The following is a 9,411-nucleotide window of genomic DNA, read 5'->3' on the forward strand; positions in this document are numbered from 1 at the left end:
GACTACTTAGCAACGTGAGAATTTGTAATTCTAAGAGAATACGGTGCAATCTTTCTCAAGAATATCATACGGATCTTTCCCTACTCCGATCTTGCCGTCACATGTTTTGTCGCGATTGTCGTGTGTTAGAGGGATTGTCAAGAGAACCGGCTCAGGTATGTTAAGGCTATCCCTTCTTTCCTTTTGGCATGATCCATATGATGCAAACGAAACGAGCAAATGCGCAACTTTCATAAATGACTCTATTCATAGAAGTGCTAGGCGTGCCTATGTTCTTGATTCCCCATGTGTCTTATTATTATATCTTTTATTCATGGGTCTCAGAAAAATATGTAGTTGATAAAGTTTATCCGAAAGGCATATTGATTTTATGACATTCCGAGAAATCTTATTAACGCACTTCTTATGCATTTCATGCATTTATACATGTACATTGACCCATGACCAGATGGAATTATATACGCGTATATTGTATGTATATGGGATATGGGAAAAGGTTACAGCGTAAAGGATACAGAACGATATACGCACCACCATCTGATCAGCTGGTATACGTTGATGATTTGCCCACAGTGGCCGAGATGATATGATAGGATGCCCTCAGAGGCTTGATGATGTTATGTACGCATACACCTATGCATGGTATGACATTTATACCCATATGCATGACATTATAAATATGAAATGATTCACAGAGCTATTCAGATTTATATGTTGAGTCTTTTACTACATGTTTCTCTCATGTCTTTTATTTACTGATTTTTATTCCTTACATACTCGGTACATTATTTGTTCTGACATCCCATGTAAGGCCCCGTAATATTTTGCAAAAGAAAATAATGTTTCGTGGTGCCGAATGGTTTTTACGTGTTGAACAATGCACCGGAAAAAGAAAGGAATATTTTGGCAAAAAAGTGCGTATATGCGGCCCATTATGCGACCGCACAATAACTCTGTGTGTCGCATAATGGCCGCAGAAATGGGCAGGAGAGGGCCAGTCTGGGGGCCAATTATGCGGTCGACTATGCGACCGCATAACTGTTATGCGGTGCATTATGCGACCGCATAACAGTTATGCGGACCGCATAGTGACCGTATACACAGACAGATTTTTTGTCATTTTGGTCTGTAATTATGCGACCGATATGCGGTCTGTATATCCATTATGCGGTCACATATGCGACCGCATACCTTGTTCCGGAGCTCCATTTTTGCATTTTTAAAACCCGACCCTATTTCGTTAAATACACTCTTTGGGCCATTTTTGAGCTATAATCTGATATTTTAGAGTGAGAAAGAGTGCCCTAGAGTGAGAAGGTGTTCTTCAATAATTGTTTTTCAATTCTTGCTCAAGTTTTGGAAGATTGAGAAGGGAAACTCACTAGGTCTTCATCCTAGAGGTAAGATTCTACACCCTAACCCTCAATTTCGAAATTATCTGAAAATGGGTAATTAGCAAGATAATTTTTGGGCATGAGAGTTGTTTATTTTATATGCATGTGATATGAAGGGGTGTAGGAAGATTGTTGAACTAAGCTTGGTAAAGATTGGGTTGTGGGATGATGGAATTCTCCATAAAAGGACCTTGAAACCTTATGCACACCTAGTGTTTGATAAAATGCTCAAATGAGCTACAACCATGATCATCTTCCTAAATTTGGTTCAATTTGTTATGTTTCTAAAATAGATTGAAGTTACTAAGAATTCCGGAACATTTTAGAGTGTAAGGAAGCTCAAGTGAGGTATGTTGGCTAAACCCTTCTCTAAGAATTGGAATTCCTATTATCCTTATAAGTTCCGAGATGTTCATTACAAATCGAGTATTCCGATAAATTTTGTGATGAAGATATATGTTCAATTCGTGTTTCAAATGCTCTTATCATATTGCATTATAAATTGAGGATGTGTCCCAAACTATGGATTGTGTATCCACATGTTATAATTTTAAGTCGTGAATTATGTGAAAGTTATTATGCCAAGTTGCGTAGAGATTGTGATTGTAATACACCTCCACCCGCATTTATTGGGGGTGAGGCGGCATGACCGCTTTATGTGGGGATTATGGTATAGAGAAGGTGATTGTGATACACCTCCACCCGCATATATTGGGGTGAGGCAGCATGACCGCTTTGTGTAGGGATTATGGTATTGTGGGACTGCACCTCCACCCGCATACATTGGGGTGAGGCGGCATAGCCGCTTTGTGTTGGTATTGGTATCGTTGATGCATTTCCACCCGCATACATTGGGGTGAGGCAGCATAGCCGCTTTGTGTTGGTATTGGTATCGTTGATGCATTTCCACCCGCAAACATTGGGGTGAGGCGGCATGGCCGCTTGTGTAAGTTCTTGGTACTTTGGTTATACATCCACCCGCATACATTAGGTTGAGGCGGCAGGGCCGCTTGAGTAGAGTTGTGGTATTGTACTTACACCTCCTCCTGCATACATCGGGTGAAGCTGCGAGGCCGCTTTGTGTGAAGACGGTTACAGAGGATCTAATCTTAAATCCTATAAATGTTATTGATAGCTCTTAATAAGCTTGCTCTGGTTTAAATGGTAATCTATATTATTCTATTGCCACACTGGTTCATCATATTCATCTTGTACTTCTGAATTCTTAAATTGGTGTTTAGTTTTCATACTAGTACTATTCGACGGTACTAACGTCCCTTTTGCCCGGCGCGCTGCATCTTTAAATGGATGCAGGTGGTTCCACATCAGGTGATATTGATTAGTGATAGCAGTACGCCTTCTTCCCAGCTGACTTGGTGAGCCCAACTTCATCCCGGGGACATGTATCTTTTGTTCTTTGTGTATTCTGTTTGAGGTATAGCCGGTGTTGCCGGCGTTATCATTGTACTCATCTTTATCTATAGAGGATCCGTAGACATAGTGTGGGTTGTATAATGGTGCTGGGGAAGTCAAACTCGTGTGTTGTGCTTGAATTACTATTTCCACTTCAGATTATGAAAAATGTGTTTGGAATTGAGACTTTTAAATAAAGTAACTGATTGTAGGAAATTGGTATTGCAGACATGATCTCTTTATTGGTTGATTAACTAAAACATATATATTCTCTTTATTCATGAATGAGTTTGGGTAGAAGGAAATATAATAGGCTTGCTCGGCCGGGTTCACTCGGTTGAGCGCCGGTCGCGCTCCTCGATTTTGGGGCGTGACATCCCATTTGCCTGGGGACGCTGCGTTTCATGCCTGCAGGTCCCGATAGACAGGTTGAGAGTCCTCCAGGTAGGTTATCAGCTCAGAAGAAGGTGTTGGTACGCTCTATTTGCTCCGGAGTTGCTTATTTGGTCAGTATGATTTGGACATATATTGATTAGTATGGTGGGGCCCTATCCAAACCTTTATGGTATTTATCTACTCTTAGAAGCTTGTAGACATATGTCATGTATGTGAAAGATTGTATGGCCTTGTCGACCTATATTCAGTGTGTGAGTGATCATTTTGGTCTTATAGGCCCGTATGTCATATGTATAAGTTTGTATTACATGTTGGGTCATCCAATGTTGAGTATTTCCTCATGTTTTATTCTACTTATCTCACGACAGCCTCTTCGGCTCATTTACCTATGATAGTATGATACGAAAGATACGTTACGTTGGTACTCGGTTTAGTAAGGTATCGGGTGCCCGTCGCGGCCCATCGGTTTGGGTTGTGACAGTCCCGTATTCGCAAAGAGGCGTGGCCTGGCTTGGAGAAGCTAGCCTTTGCATTCGCGATTAGATTCTCGCGTTCGCGTAGGTTTGGAGTATTGATTGTCACATAGGTTTGGAGTATTGAGAGGCAAGGGGTTCTTGGAGTATTGATTCTCGTACGCTCGAGGTAAGTATCCTGCCTAGGCTTGGTTAGAGGGTATTTCCCTGTAGGCTTTGATGATTGTTATTTGTTGGGGGTGACTCATATGTGAGATGGCGAGCACATATGCGTGCACTTGGTTATTCATGATCCGAGTAGACTTGAGGTTATCATATACCTTATATTGTTATCGTACCTATTAGATACTATGTTTTCTCCACTTGAATGGCTACGTGAGCTATTATTCATGCTAGAACTAATGTCTAGGTTATTTACTTATCTATTTTATATGATAGAGATATCTTTGCTATGTTGAACTATTTGCCTTAACCGTAGTCATATTATTCAGTCATGATATTATATTCGCGTATTATATCTCTGTCCCTATGCACTCTTTATATGGTATCTCATATGTTGTTAGTGTCCTTATGTTTGTGGCACGGGTATTAGCTGAGTTGTAGCACATTGTTATATTCCATGCGGTATTTTGATTATGGTACTGTAAGATGTGGCATATTGGGACTTGAGGAGATCGATGATTGATTTTGGGCCATAAAGCCATATTGAGAGGACTGTTTGATAACGACAAGGTCTATCCAAACTAGAGTAAGAATTTGAAAAGTAAATGCGGAAGCAATAACAATAAGGAATTGAACAACTAGAACTAAAGGGCAGAAAATAAAGGATATGGGAAAATTCAAGGAAAGAATTCCAAGAACTTCCAAGAACGCAAGTTCTATAGCCTTGACAAGATCAAAGCAACAACGTCTTGATTTATTGAAGAAATCAAACACCTATACTTAAAAAGCAAATCAAAATAATAGATTCGGATCTTGACCGCTTTACGAGTAACTTAAGACAACAATTAATAACTAGTATTAATCGCCTTCTAAGAATACCACAAAGGAATCAAAGATATCACAATAGAGAAGTAATCTTACTACCTTGAACTATGAACTAGTAAAGGTTGAAAGATAAATCTCAAAGCACAAGTAACAAAGGTTCAAAAGAACTCTCAAAGTATGATATACTTAATCAATAATGAAGTATCTCAATGAATGAGAAGAACTCCTTATTTATAGGAGTACTAAGGCATAAAAAGACCTTAAAATTAGATAGGTTGGTTGCTAAGGCATAAAAAGTCATTACAATTAGGTAGGGTGGTTGCTAAGGAGTAAGAAAAGTTATTACAATTAGGTGGGGGCTGCCAAATCCCTTTGGGGCAGATTTGGACCTTAAAACTACTAGTTTGGGTCATTGATTTGGACTCCAATTGGGCTCCTTTCGAAACACCCCCTTTTGGACCTCTTTTAAGCTCATTTTGAGCCCCTTTGGTGGACTTCAAGGGCTGATTTGGTGGCCCAATCTTCCTCCTCTTGGACTTCAATTTGGATCACCAAATAATTGTAAAAATTAGATAATTCATCTACTTTGGGCTTGAGCTCTTCATCTACAATTAAAAAGCTTCTTTATTTGCCATTGAAGTCTAGCAACCTTAGAGTGCAACTCTTTAGCTTGAGATCTTGTAAATGACCTAGGAGGTTCCAAAACTCTATCCTTGTCCTTGATGCTATCATTCCCCTCTTCTTGAAAAGAATTCGTCCCCGAATTCGATCCTACATCAAACAAAGACAAGTCAGCAACATTTAATGTAGCACTTACTTGGAACTCACCAGGTAGGTCCAGCTTGAAAGCATTGTCTCCAATCCTTTCAAGGACTTGAAATGGGCCATCTCCTCTAGGGTGCAACTTTGACTTCCTTTTGGAGGGAAATCTCTCCTTTCTAAAGTGAACCCAAACTAAATCTCCAGGTTTAAAAATAACTTGTTTTCGACCCTTATTCTTTCTCAAGGTAGTTTGCTCATTTTTCTTCTCAATTGCAAGCCTTGTTTGTTCATAAATTTTTTTCATTATCTCAGCCTTTGTCCTACCATCAAGATTAACAATATCATTAGTAGGTAATAGTAATAAATCAAGGGGAGTGAAGGGATTAAAACCATAAACAACCTCAAAAGGAGACATACCTATAGAAGAATGGATTGTTCTATTGTAAGCAAATTCAATCATATGTAAGTGAGCCTCCCAAGAAGTTAATTTACCTTTCAAAATAGCCCTCAACATGTTTCCTAAGGTTCTATTAACTACTTCAGTTTGTCCATCAGTTTGTGGGTGACAAGAAGTAGAAAACAACAATTTAGTGCCTAACTTCCCCCAAACTACACGCCAAAAGTGGCTCAAAAACTTAGCATCCCTATCACTAACAATAGTTCTAGGTATACCATGCAATTTGACAACTTCTTTTACAAAAGGATCAGCAACATGTGAAGCATCATTAGTCTTTAAACAAGGAATAAAACGAGCCATTTTGGAGAACCTATCTACCACAACATATATACTATCCTTACCATACCTTGTTCTAGGCAAACCTAACACAAAATTCATAGAAATATCAATCCAAGGTGAAGTAGGAACAGGTAATGGCGTGTAAAGACCATGTGGTAACACTTTAGATTTAGCTTGTTTACATTCCAAATACTGTGCACACATCCTTTCAACATCTTTTCTCATTCCAGGATAAAAGAAATTTCAGCAAGTATGTCTAGTATCTTTGGGACTCTAAAGTGACCTATAAGCGCTCCACAATGTGCTTCCCTTACAAATACTTCATGTAAAGAGCAATTAGGGATACACAACTTATTTTCCTTAAAGAGAAACCCATCTTGGAGGTTAAACCTCTCAAAAGGACCCAACTTACAATCTGCAAAAATCTTGCCAAAATCAACATCATTAGCATAAAGTCCCTTGATTTGATCAAAACCCATCAATTTAGAAGTCAGGATAGAAACTAAGACATACCTTCTTGAAAGTGCATCCGCAACAACATTCTCTTTCCCTTGTTTGTAAGAAATTATATAAGGAAAAGTTTCAATGAATTCAACCCACTTAGCATGCCTTCTACTAAGCTTACCTTGACTCTTCAAGTATTTCAAGGATTCATGGTCAGTTTTAATGACAAACTCTCTTGGCCACAAGTAATGTTGCCATGTGGCTAAAGCCCTTACCAAAGCATATAGCTCTTTGTCATAAGTGGAATAGTTCAATGTGGCTCCACTCAACTTCTCACTAAAGTAGGCAATAGGTTTAGAATCTTGCATCAAAACAGCACCTATTCCTTTGCCAGAAGCATCACATTCAATTTCAAAAGATTTAGAAAAATCAGGCAATTGTAACAATGGAGTAGAACATAACTTTTCTTTCAACAAGTTAAAAGCATCATCTTGTTCTTTTCCCCATGTAACAATCTTATCCTTTTTAATAACTTTAGTTAAAGGAGAAGCAATGGTGCTAAAGTCTCTCACAAACCTCCTATAAAAACTAGCAAGTCCATGAAAACTCCTAACTTCAGTTACACTCTCAGGTTTATGCCATTCTTTTATTGCTTTAATTTTCTCTTGATCAACCTCAACTCCTTTAGAACTAACCCCAAAATCCAAGAAAATCACACTATCGTTATCTTGTTGATTGCTCTACAATCCACGCACATCCTCCAAGTTTCATCCTTTTTGGGTACCAATAGGACGGGAACAAAGCAAGGGCTCATGCTCTCTCTCACAAAGCCTTTCTCAAGCAACTCCTCAACTTGCCTTTGAAGCTCTTTTGTCTCTTCTGGATTACTCCTATAAGCAGGCCTATTTGGGATTTGTGATCTAGGCACAAAATCAATTTGATGCTCAATGCCACGTAAAGGTGGCAATCCATTAGGAATATCTTCAGGAAAGACATCTTCAAAATCCTGCAAAATAGAAGAAATACTACTTGGCAAAGAAGAAGTTAGTAACTCAGAATTAATCAAAGCTTCTTTGTACGTAAGTAGTATTATGGGCAACCCCTCTTTTCTTGCATTTAAATACTCTTTGGCTTTTATATAAAAACTATCTTTTTTTATTTCCTTAGCCTCTTTCCTCTCACCAAGACTTTCTATTTTTTCATTCAAGACCTTTTTTATCTCTTCTCTCAAATTGTTTCCCTCTCTCTCTTTCTCTCAGCCATCTCTCTTTTTTCTAACTCTTGGCCTCCTTTCTTTTCTTTTTCCTCAAGCTCACTTTTTATCCCTCCCCTTGGTTTTCCCATTGTTTCCCTTAATCTCTTTTGATCTTCAAACACTTGAGAAGGAGATAAAGGTGCAAGAGTAAATTTCCTGCCATTTAGCTCAAGAGAATATCTATTCTTCCTTCCATCATGAAAAACATTCCTATCATACTGCCAAGGACGACCCAGTAAGATATGACAAGCTTGCATAGGGACTATGTCACAAAGAATATCATCCTCATATCTACCAACATTGAATGAAATCATGCATTGTTTGTTTACCTTTAGTTCACCACTATCATTTAACCATTGGAGTCTATAGGGAGTAGGGTGTTTCATGCATGCAAGTTCTAATTTTTTCACAAAGTATGAACTCACCACATTACCACAACTACCACTATCAATGATCATAGAACAAGTTTTCCCCTTTATCCCACACCTAGTATGGAATATATTCTCCCTTTGTTCTTCACTATTGCTTCCCAAATTGATAGTCATAATCCTCCTAACTACCCCAATCATGCCATCATTAGGTAGTTCTATATCATCATCATTACTCATATCTCCCTCTTCTTCTCCCTCACTTTTTTCACTCTCATATCCTCCATCTTCTCTAAGAATGATGTTTCTTCTACTTGGACATTCATGCATCATATGTCCCCTTCCTTTACATTTATGACACTAAATAGAACTAGAAGGTGTAAAAGGTTTAGGGTTAAAGGTTTTACCTCCCTCTTTGTTCTCAAATTTACCTTTATCCTTGTCTTCTTGAGGTCTAGAAGAACTCTTCATCTCTTGATTCGACCATGGCTTCTTGGAGATGGTGTTTGACCGACCTTTCCATGAGCTAGTTTTCTTTCTTTTATTTTGATTTTCTACCTTTACAGACAAATCAACTAACTCATCTATTGTTACATATTGTTGTAATTCTACTACATCAGCTATTTCCTTATTTAAACCATTTAAAAACCTAGCCATTGTAGCCTCTTCTTCCTCCATACAATTAGCTTGGATCATAGCCATATCCATAGCCTTAAAGTACTCATCCACAGACATGGACCCTTGCTTCAATGTTTGAAGATGTTGTTGTAGCTCTCTTTTAAAGTGTGATGGTATGAATCTCTTTCTCATCACCCTCTTCATCTCAGCCCAAGTAGCAATTGGTTCTCGTCCTTCTTGCAATCTGTCCCTAGTAAGCTTTTTCCACCAAATAGCAGCATAGTCAGAAAACTCAACAATAGCAAGTTTAACCTTCTTACCCTCAGAGTAGTTGTGACAGTCAAAGATGGCTTCAACCTTTCTCTCCCAATCAAGGTACAAGTCTGGATCTCTTGTTCCCTTGAAAGATGGCATCTTCATCTTTATACTACTTATATTATCATCTTCTACTCTACCTCTTTGTCCCCTCCTATATCTTCCCACCCTATCAAAATTAATATCATTAAAATCATCTATAGGGTTTTCTTGATTTACGATGGGTGCAAGGGGTACATTTCTCCTAGCT

This window comes from Nicotiana tomentosiformis, chromosome 3 (genome assembly GCF_000390325.3).
Source record: "Nicotiana tomentosiformis chromosome 3, ASM39032v3, whole genome shotgun sequence".
NCBI classification, from domain to species: Eukaryota; Viridiplantae; Streptophyta; class Magnoliopsida; order Solanales; family Solanaceae; genus Nicotiana; species Nicotiana tomentosiformis.